Raw genomic sequence first — 11,521 nt, 5'->3', positions numbered from 1 at the left:
TGTTGCGATATTTTATTATTCTGTCTTTCCGGTTTCTAAAATTTCATTTTTTCCATTAAATAATTTGGTTTTATTTTATTTCTGAAGTTATAAAGAATGGGCCATGCTTAAGACATTATGAACATTTAAATGGAAAAATGTATGGTAATGCGATTCAATTATTTCAATAGATTATTAAGTTTTTTAGTTTATGTCTTTATAATCTTAATAAAATATAATTTTGATGTTTGTAAATCTGAAGAATTCAATAAAGTAAAAAAAATAAATCAGAAACAAGCTAATTTCTTAGCTCAAATTAGAGTCCTCTAAAATAGGGCAAGCTATCTGAATGATCGCTGATAGAGAGAAGTCAATCCCCCTGCCAAGCATTTAGCCTAGATTCAGTTTGAAGTTTGCAAAGTTCAGATTGTGGGTCAAGTAATTTCCAGCTCTTCCGCCTTCTCCACCTCCCCCTCGTCTCCTTTTCGAACTCCTCCTTCTGCCAACCGATCGGCAATTATCCCGCAAACGATTTTCACGACTTTTCCAGATCTTCTTCCAAGTCTTCTACCATCTATCTCTCCTTCTCTTTCTGTGGAACAAATTTATTTTACCTCAAAAATAGCCATTAACAATTTTTCTTCACTAATCTTTGCATCTATTGGCCTGGCCAATAACTCCCCCTCTTCCTCTCTTCCACTCTCTTTAACCGGCGAAATCCGATCAGAGAAAAATCGAAAAGTTTTCCATTAGGAAAAATTGCTTTAGGAAAATGGTTAGCAATGTATAAAAATGTCAAAGATCGCATCGTTCGAATTAATGATCGGGGCCATGGAGAAAGAGAATGGTACACAGAAAAAAAAGAGTTGATTATATTGTTATTTTTCTTTGCTTATCGAGGAAAGTTAATGTTTTGAAACAATATTGTTCTAGATCAGTACATTTTTAAAACAATTTTGAGTAATAAGAGATTTTTTATACAGATCCAGAAATCTTTACCACTTTATTTTAAGAAATAATTAAAAATTATTTAGTTTATTCTAAGGTACAACATTTTACAAGATTACCTGAATTTTATTTAAAAAGAAGGCACTTTAAGAATGTATTCTACTAATTTTCCAGTGTATGAATGGGTTAACGAAATTGGGTAAGGATAGACTTTGGCTACAGTTGGTAGCTGCAAAGCACTTAATGACGTCATTACAAGCCAGCACAGCACGTGCTCTTCCTCTGGAGAAAAGGAGAAAAATGAAATAAAAATTCAAATTTGAATTCAAATTTTCTGCTCAGGGGTGTATCCAGTTCCATGAATATGCAAATTGGTAAGAGGCAGAAGGGGCGGCGTGGGAGCGAGAGGGGAGAGGATATAGAAGTTGGATCGTGGTGTTGTCGTGCGTGAATTGTAAATAAATTTATTGTGTTCGCAATTTTTTCCTATCTTCCCCCCGTTATGTCTACTTGTTGGCTTACACTTTTGGTTTTAATGGTTTGTTCATGCAGAATTTGAATAATAGTCACAGTTACCCCATTGTTTCAATGGGGAAAAATCATACATTTTTAATTCAAGTCTGCGCGAGGGTCGCCAAATTATTTGGCAAATGGGAAAAATACTCACAATGACAAATGATTTATGAAGCCTGGGGGAAGTATTTGGCTTAGAGGGAAAGCGGAAGCTCTAAAGTGACAATCTTGAACGAAAATCGATTTTAGCCCAACTTGGATGTGTTCAAATTGAAATAAATGAACTTGGCATAAGCGTGCCTAGAAAGTTAATAAAAGAATTACGATTGAAATTCTTCTAAAATTCCAAACTATTAAATGCTGTTCATATTAAAGACAATGATGTAGTTTTAAACTGTTTATAAAGCTTAGAATTTTATATTTTAGAAAAAGAAAACCAATAAAATAAACCAAGATAAGTTCTTGGAGTTTCTAGAAAAACAATAAAACCTTCTTTTTAATGCACAGCATAATTTGTATGTCAGTGAACTGTTCTTCTTAACTCCATGAGTACATGAGAATTATTTCTGTTCGGTGGAAATTAAAACATTTGAGATGCCTGCACAGAAGGAGCAACGTGGAATATATCACAACTCAGAATGCCCTGCTCGAAGGCATTCGATTTCTATTCCCTTTAGCTGGTTCCTTGGATCCGGGAATGTCGACTGGATCCCGCTGCCGGTCATGGCCATGGTCATTGGTCTGAGCTCTCGTCTCGGAATTCCCCCATCTGGCATTTCAATTACAACAGATCCAGCGCGATCTAGACCTAATTGATTGACTCCGGCGCAGGAAGGTGCTGATAATATTTATACCACGTACAATTTGGATCCTCTTGCGCCCGCGCAGAATGCAATTAAATTGCATTTTCCACAGAGAACAATGAGCAATTTTCAAAGATTTCCACGCCGGCACTCAGCACGTTTCCTACATAAACCATAAGCACCAGCAAGTAGAAGATGATGATGGCTGTGCAGCTGCTCCAGCTTCATCCTCCTTTCCGAGTTTTTCACAGTTTTCAGAGAAGGAAAAATTATCGTGAAGAAGGAGGCAGCGCGGCAACGCAAACGGTAAACACGAATCGCAAAGGAGTGAGGAGGGGGAGGGTGTTCGGTGCAAGTAACAAGTGCAACGTGGCACATTTTCGAAAGCTCCTCCGCCACTCACGATTTTCACCCCAGGCAAAAGCCACCAGGCAACATATATTTTACCATTTCTCTCTGCTACAGAGAGAGGTCTACTTTATATGTGAGGGCGTTTGTAACAAGCAAAAATAATTAATTCTCAAAATCATAAACCTTAGGATCAATAGGCCAATACAAAAACAATACGGAGACTGGCTTTTACCACATTCCTTGATTAAAAAAGACCATTAAAAAAAAGCATAAGAATAACTTAGAGGTATTAGCGAAATAGGTAAAAGGTTATACTATCTTAGACCTACTCAACGAAAAATATAACCCTTTTTATGTTGGCTAAACTTTATTTTCTATGTATTAGAAAAATCTACAACGTAAGTATTTTTGTGCTTAAAATTTCTTTTAAGTTAAAATTAATGTAAAGAAGAGAATCTAATAAAGTAAAGGACACTTTTCTAGTCGCTACCTATCTGTGATCACTCTTGGTTCTTTTTTTGTTGCTTTATTTAATGGAGGATTATCCAGCAAAACAGTTGCAACAGTTGCATCCATCAACTGGAGAGCGGTGGTTTCTGGCGGTGGGGTGCTGGCCCTAACTTCGTTTCTTTTTTCCTAGTTTTTTTTTTTTTTTTATCTGTAGTTGTCAACACAAAAGTTTGCAGACCAAGGAGGTTGGCGGGATAATAGCAAAAGAAATCTCAGCAGGCGGAGCCAGTTGAATGAACTCAACGGAAAAGCTGAAAAATGGTTCAGTGTTGTTGTATTTTTTTTTTGCGGCCAGGTAATGATGATGTTGCCAACGCAACGCAGTAGGTTCCCTGTGAAAGGAAACGAGGCCAGACACAAACGCTGGAGCAAAATCAGACACTGAAGGAGGAGGGCTAAGAGAATAGCAGCACAAAGCACTGCGAGAAGCAGGAAACGAGCCACAATAGGACAACACCGGGATGTTATGGCATACACGCGAAAAAGTAGTTTGAAATTCATAAAATCCTTAAATATAATGTGACCTGCAAATAAATACATAAATCAAAGTTTATTTGCTTAGCTAAAATTTCTTTACAACAAAATATTGTTATCTAGAGTTTGAATTCAAAATGTAGCATTTGTTTTCAGTGTGGTTTCAGATGCACCGCCAGTGAGAAATTGGAAATGGGAGGGATCGTTCGTAGCAAAGGAGGAGGAGCACCAGCAATTGGAACAGGAACTGTCTTAATCCTGCAATCAATGGATAGTGAGAGGCAAATATGCCCTCCAGCTCAGCCGAAACCATCTGCAAAAAACTATCTAAGAATCGATGGATCGAGCAGTGCGGGGGAGCTGCGCAGATCATCTGGAAGCTACGTCCAACCGCATCCAGCAGATGCAACTGCAGCAGAAGCTGCCGTTGCCTTGGGGAATATTTTTATCACATGCTGGCTAGCACTTGGGTGCATCTCCATTGGAACCCCACTCATCCTGCCCAACTTCTTCCACTTGTAAGTCAATGGCGTGTAAAATAGCTGGCGGGCATTGTCCGGACAAATGGACAGTGAACGGACCGTGGACACGCGGATGGACAGCCGAAGAAACGAGACGAGAACGCTGCTGGCTTTTGGATTTGCAGCTAAATCAGAGATGACCGATCGCAGTCACTTTTAACATAATCATACAAACACGTAGCTAAAAAGTGTAACCTCCAAATTAAATCGTTTTAAAATTAACATATACCTTATTCCTGACATTTTCCATTTCTGCAGAGATTGTAACCTACTTTGAAGTTGTATTTGGCAAAATTTCAAACCAAATACTTGCCCTCTAATAATTCTATTTTCCGATGATTTTAGAAGTTCCAGTTAAAAGTTCTTAAAATGTGTCTATACTATTAGACCGAAACGAACCAATAATAAGCTAGCTCATCTCTGGCTGCTGGCGTAGATCTCCGGAGCAAGTGAACGGCAGCAATTGGGCTGATCGAGGAGCCCGAAGTTGCATGTGGCTGGAAAATCAGAAGCAAATGCAGCTGCTGTTCTGATCGCCAGATCGAGATGATCATGATTATGGGGATGATAATTATGGAGTTGTTGTGGGTTCTGTTGTTGTTGCCACTTGTGTTGGCCGTTGTGCTAAAATTTAATAAGTGCTAAAATAATCAGCGCTTGCTTTATGCAAACTTGTTGCAATCATTATGTGCTTTTCGTCTCTATTGTTGTAGTTCTTGATGGCCGAGTCAATGAACTTGGCAGTGCTAGCAGTGGTTACTGTTGCTGTGTTCCTCTGTTTGTGCAATGTGTGTAATTCAAAGCGAAATTATAATGTTGAAAAAATTGTGGCCAGCGAAAAACGAGTTGTACACAACAGAGTCCCCATTCCCATTCCCCCTATTTCACAAACTACTACTCCAATGACCCCACTTCCTATGCCCCTAGCCCTTCATCCGTCTTAGTATACCCTTTCAGAGGGTATTTTACTTTCAGCAAATATATATTTAGAGACTGGATACTATACTCTGTAAGTTTAAAGACATTTATACTTAATTATTAGCATTTATGACTTATTGTCAGTCACTGAAAAGTTAACTAGGTTTTTTACAAAATATATATATGCTTAAGTCTTATTTAGTATATAAATTTATAACTTTTAACTAATTACTAAGTTTAGTGTAAATTTGATAACTGTAATACATCAAAAATGTCACAAAGATAAACTATTTTGCAAGTGTATTCTTAAATTTGTATTATTTCTGGTTCCAAGCTAGAAGCATAATATAATTTTTTATGACACACAGAAAATTCTTGTTGTCGCCGCATTTTGTTGTTGCCAGTAATTAAATAAAATTATGTTGCAGACCTGTCTCTCTATTTTTTTCTGGAAGAAGAACCAGCCCCAAGACGAAGAGTGAGTTGACAAAAGCTGACACGCAAGAAAAAGGGGAAAGCACGCGAGCGAATCTGGTAAACATACTCGTATATAAATAGTTTTCAAATGCGAAATGACATTTGACAGGGGAAAGATGGGGGAATTGGGTGTCATGCACTTGACGTCATCTGGCCAATGAAATGGGACATAATTTGATTAGCACTAGCTGCTTGAGTGATATTAATTCAAACCTTTAAACAGTTTGTCACAAAATATTAACAATTAAAAACCAATAATTAAATAACTTTAATACTGCTTTAACTTTAAAATTTTTTAGAATGGAGAGTCACAAACGGTTATCGAATAATCATGGAAGGTCCGTAATTGAGAGTTGAACAATTTTTAAGTTTTTACCCCATGCTGTCGCTCTCCAAGATCTAACTTTACAGCTTCTTTATCTGGCCCATTTCATTCAACCTTTATTTTCGATTTCCCCCGCAAACGAATCCAACTCTTAGACAAATAACTCTATCACAATTGAAATATCATCGCAGTGAAGAAAAAGCCGTAGAAAAAAGATCGAAACAAATTGGCTGAGCATTAGAAACACATAAAACTTCATTAAGCTCGTATTCTACTTTTTCCAACTACCAACAGAGATAATAACGAACTGTGCGCGAGTGCAGCTTTTACAATTAACTTGAAAGACCATAACACAAAGATACGAGGCCGCCAGATAGAAAGATGAACAAAAGCAAAAACTGCAGGAGCAGCACCACAATCTACGATGACGAGGGAATGGCCCCCAACCTGGACATGCACTGGAAAAATATGTGCTGCACTTTTAAAAGTGATATAACTAATTTGACTGTTATGTTATATATATTAAATTGTATTTTTAAAATTTAAAAGGTTCTATTAGGTATTTTTTATTATCTTGACTGAGATAAAAATAGAAATTAATATGGTTTTCTAGAGGTAAAATCTGACATTTAATATCAAATCAGAAATGTTTTGTTTTTGTTGTTGTGTATAAAGCAACAGTTGCGCCGCTTGAGAGCATCCGTTTGTTGAAGTCCAGGGACGGCTTTTATTATTATCATTGTTCTGCCTCTGCTGGTTCTTTAGGCCATAGCTGCTGATGTTTCTGCTGCAACGAAAGTAGACAAACTCCGGCAACAAACTAAAGTGAATTGCAATGAAAGAGAGCCCAGTCAACAGCAGAAACAACATAAGAACCAGAGGCAACCGACATAGAAAACTATTAAAAAATACAAGAAACTAACAAAGAACAGGTAAAATGTAGTACAGTTGTTGCTCGTAAAATTTGTTATCTCATTTTATAATTATTTGGAAATGGGAAAACTTGTTTCATAGAAAGAGATAGAAATTCTATTTATATACATTTTTGGCTTAGCTAATAAAAGGTGTATTGTGTTAATGATAACAAACATAAATAAATATGACTAGCAATTAAAAGAATTCTATAGCAATTCTCTTTTGGTGTTTTAGTGCTTTAGTGTAAAAGAGTTAAAGTAAAAACTCTAATCAGCCCACCTAAACTCAAGTGATTTTTTAATGTCTGGATACTTAAAGCCAGTGATCACTGCAGTTACAAAAATGGATGTTCAAGTCTGATTGTTGGACTGTTTGACGCTCGTCATCGACCCCACCCCGTGGTACCTACGATCCCCACACCCCGAAACCCCAAACATTGCTTTTTTATGGCCGTGGGCATGAAATTTGATTCTCGGAAGAGTTCATTTGTAGCCTAGCGTTAAGGTGAGCTGATGGAATTGAAATTGGAATGTCTGCACCATGCTCGAATCCAGGTAACTTAATTAAAGTGCTTGCGCCTGGGTTGTCGCGCACTGCAACTGCATTTGTTAGGGTTGCCGCGGTAACAGACAAATAGCGGAAATCTCATTGTTAGCCATTACTGAGCAATAACATTTGGTAATGGCCATGGGCGTGTCCCTTGGGGGCGGATTCCCTGAAACCGACAGAAGTTGCCAAGGCTGTAAATTCGCTTTTGCCAAACATTTTTCACAGCCCTGTTCAGCCAGTTACTTTTGTTTTTATTACTTCCTCGTTTCGCACTGTTGTTCTTATTGCTATTGTTGTTATTCCCATCGACATTGCATCCCCGTGGGAGCTTGCAGGCGCCCGAAATTGCAAACACAGATGGGGAGAAACTAATAGTATTAGTACAACAGAATACTCAATTTTTAAATTAATATTTAATCATTTCAGAGATATGTAACTAAATATTAAATATGTACAGCGCTGCCACGAAACAGTAAACTAATAATAAAATCAGAGGGTTTACTGTATTTCAATTATTTCAAATAGAAAATATATACAAAATTTAGAACGAAATACATTTTTTTAATTTTCATTAGCAAATATATATGGGTAAAATTTGCTAACAATATATCAGTTAGTTTGATCAACAATATGTAACCATTTGGATGACTCCAACTGTTTTTTTGGCACTGCACATGTAAATAAAATGTGAAAGAGAGATAGCAATATGTTAACTCGATCTGCGAAAGAGATGGCTGCAGTTGCAGTGGCAAACAACAAATAACAAAAGAAACAATAACAAAGCGCAAATTGTTTGCTTTTGTTGCCGACGAGGATAAATGCATTGATTTCTGACAGTCGACAGTCGGAAGCAATAGCTTTTTTTTGTGGCCAGGCAAGCGTGAAGAAAATAAGAGAATTGAAGCCCTTTGGGGTGATTTTTCCCCTTTCCTTGACACCGCCCCCTCTCTGAAACATCGCTCAATTGGTTGCTACTTTTGTTGTTTTAATATTCCGCTTTTATGGAGTAGAAATAGCAATGAATTGACTTTTTTTAACTCACAAGTGCAGGAAATAATTATATTGTTTGCTTGCCCTAAGTTTTAGTTGATTCATAGACATATAATAATTACCTTGTTAGTTTTTTTAATTTCTCCAACAACAACAAAACTGTGGGCAGGAGCGTCCGCGCACTTACAGAAAGCCACTATTTTTCAATGAAGGAATTACTTACATGTCTTTATTTTATAGTCCATGTACAAATGAATGTCCATTAATTAAGTTATTGTAGAATTGGAACCAATTTTCACACTTTCTTTATACCTCGATATCTTATTTGACAACTACCGATCGGTGTGCTTAAAAGAAGAAGAAGAACTTTTCAGCTAGAAAGGGATGGCATTATTGTACCTTCGTTAAGTATATTCAGTGTTGATAAATTTCCAAAAGATCTCATCGCCGAAAAACGAGACGCCTTTGTCGCTTTGTTAAAAAGTGAAATTTAAATTAAACGGGAATCTGCAATGTTTTTGACCGACCGACAACCCCAATTTTGCCTGCATTTTAACTGGAAATTTCGCTGACGACCGCAGTTGGCTTTGCGTTTTACGTTTGAAAGGATTATGAACCGGTTTACTTCGCCTCTGCGCTGGGCGCATAAAAAACAACGGGGCTTAACAATCCGGCTGGTCAGCGAACGTTTCTCAGTGGGTGGTGGGTGGTTAGCAGTGATTTAAGTTCGGGGGTGGCTTAACCTCCCTGAAGACCATCGCCTCGAACCACTGCCCCCGCCCACATCACCGCCCACTTCATGCAAATGGCCAAACATTAAGGCGACACTTGAGTTGTGTCTACAAACAGCTAAGTTCAATATGGTAGTTTCAAAACACTGAATACAGTTTTGTTAATATTTCAAAAGCATAAACCATAATTTATAAATAAAAAAAATGCATAATTATGTATATAAAATGTTTAATTTATATATGTTTATGTTTATATATGTTTATATTTATATATGAAAATAGTAAGGGCACTAATCTTGGTAGTGCTGACATTTAAACAAGTTATATAAGCTAATTGTTTATACCTTATTAAAACAATTTAGTATTGAAATTAAATTATTTTATTACAGTATTTTTTTAAAACATTACAAATTTATTTATTTAATTGTCGTTTTTTTTTAATATCTACTAAATTGCTCAGAAATTCTTTGTTTATTAATACAAAAGTGCAGCTAAGAACAAGTAAATCAACATTTATTTTTCACTTTATTTCTCCTAAGGTAAATAAAATGTTATTATTGTTATTTTAAAATCGGTTAGGCATATAACATTTTCAAATCAGAAAATAAATTCTTTAATTGGTTCTTTGATTAATATTTTGGAAAGTGATTAACATAATTATATATTTGTTAACAATGTTTAGCTAATATTGTGGTGACCTCATCTGTTCACAGCTGCATGTCAAAAACAGGCCACCCCGTTCCTGGCCAATGCAAAGGCAAATGCAAATGCAAACAATGGCCAAGGCTGCGACGGAAGAACAAGTCACGTGCTGCCCGCTCCGAAGTCCATGTGTCCGTATTCCTGGGCCCTTGTTCCGTACTCCTAATAAGCGGCAAATAATTGGCAGACGAACTTGAGACTGCGACTACCCCAATGGCAGGAGGCACGGCGATTGCCAGTGGCAACTGCAATGCCACTAAAAATCGATACCAACCACCACACAGCCACCCTGCAGGTTGTCGATCCTTGCTGGAATGCTTATTTGCTTGTTTGTTTGCCTGTCTCCTTTTTGTGGCCAGCCGGTTTCCAGTCGCAATGCGAGTGCCAGAGAGAAATCCGCTCTCAATTGCAGTTGCATTGGCCTAAAGTACAGGTAAGCCATCAGAATTAAGTGTTCCTGCCCCAAATGACTAATAAACTTAATACTATGCTAGGTGAGCAGACTAGATATGGGGACATTTTTTTACCTCAAACGAACAGCAATTAGAATTTCCGGCCATAAACCCTGTCAAGAACTGAAAAGCGTTAGCCCAGAACCACGTCAACTGACCAAATTTGAGTGTCAAGCCCAGGCAACAGTAACTTGAACAGGGAGGGATTTAAAAAGCAACATTTTTAAATCTATTATTTTATTTGTTTAACTCAAACTGCGCGACTAAAGGTGCCACATTGAATAATGTTTTTGGACATACTATATTGTAATTCAGTCACAGCTAATAATTTTTAAATTTTCTCAAAACCATTATTGTTTCACCTGCAATACATAAGCTTAAAATCAATTCTGTAAATATAAAATATCATGTTTAATTCTATAGGTTCTGTAGAGCTAGTTATCAGCTGCCAAATTGACCTAGTTGAAAGTATCTTATGTAAATAACCATTACACTTTAGGCAACTCGAAAACACTCCCAATCCGCTCCTGTAACTTGTAATGACAAAAGCACACGATCATTACGGCGTTAGTAGTTGCATTCTGTCGCCCTGCTCAATGAACCGTTCCGCTTGCTGCAGTGGGTCCGTCTTTGGCAGCAACAATTAATATGGCCAGCGATGCGAATCTAATAATGTGACTACAATGACGACAATAGACCCGCTCCACGAGTCCCCGGCTCGCCAGTTCTCTGGGTTATGTAAGCAGAGTAGCGAACAAAGCTTGGCTCGGTTTTTCGAATCCCGGGCAGCTGCAAAGTGTGATATGTGGCCGGTTCTAACGATACGTCATTCTGATATATGCCCCGAGGTGTGGACTGTATATATGTACGTGTATACCACTTTTAGGTGCGTCATAAATTAACACTACCTCTGTCTGTTGGCCATTCGAAGATAGAGGCCCAGTGGGCGGTAGCAGGGCTGAGAAATCCAGCAGAGGGAAAACAATTAACCATTGCATGTCGGTCGTGCCCAGAACTGCTGCATCGAGATCCATGGACCATGGTCAGCAGCGGTGGTGGCCAGTGGTGGTGGTCAAGTTGCGTGAGATTGCCGGTGGAAGATAACGAGCGGTGGAATTTGCAGTGGCTACAAATGAGCGATCGTTTATCTCAATGGGCTAACATGATCACCGAATGTTTTGCTCTTATTGGGGAGGGAAAACCTAATGGCATCGATTAGAATTAGTTTTACGGCCCTTAAAATCATCGAGTTTGATTTTGTTATTGCGAGCACATCAAGTGATTTAAGTAGGCTCTAAATTTTACCAGCGTTGTATTATTTGACTTTATTACCATGGATTATATATTTATAGAACTTCCAAAA

General features: G+C 37.7%; 1 long non-coding RNA gene across 1 annotated transcript; it reads left to right on the top strand.

The window, feature by feature from the left end:
• Positions 1 to 8,889: 8,889 nt before the first annotated feature.
• On the top strand, positions 8,890 to 10,578 carry LOC108146655. The gene is made up of 3 exons (XR_001774481.2): positions 8,890 to 9,136; positions 9,718 to 10,139; positions 10,201 to 10,578. It is a non-coding gene; the product is annotated as an uncharacterized LOC108146655 (long non-coding RNA).
• The last annotated feature ends 943 nt before the right edge of the window (positions 10,579 to 11,521 follow it).

Source organism: Drosophila elegans, unplaced genomic scaffold, assembly GCF_018152505.1.
Source record: "Drosophila elegans isolate 14027-0461.03 unplaced genomic scaffold, ASM1815250v1 contig_208, whole genome shotgun sequence".
Taxonomy (NCBI): domain Eukaryota; kingdom Metazoa; phylum Arthropoda; class Insecta; order Diptera; family Drosophilidae; genus Drosophila; species Drosophila elegans.
The sequence above is the reverse complement of the archived record's forward strand: the minus strand, read 5'-3'. Positions and strand labels throughout refer to the sequence as shown.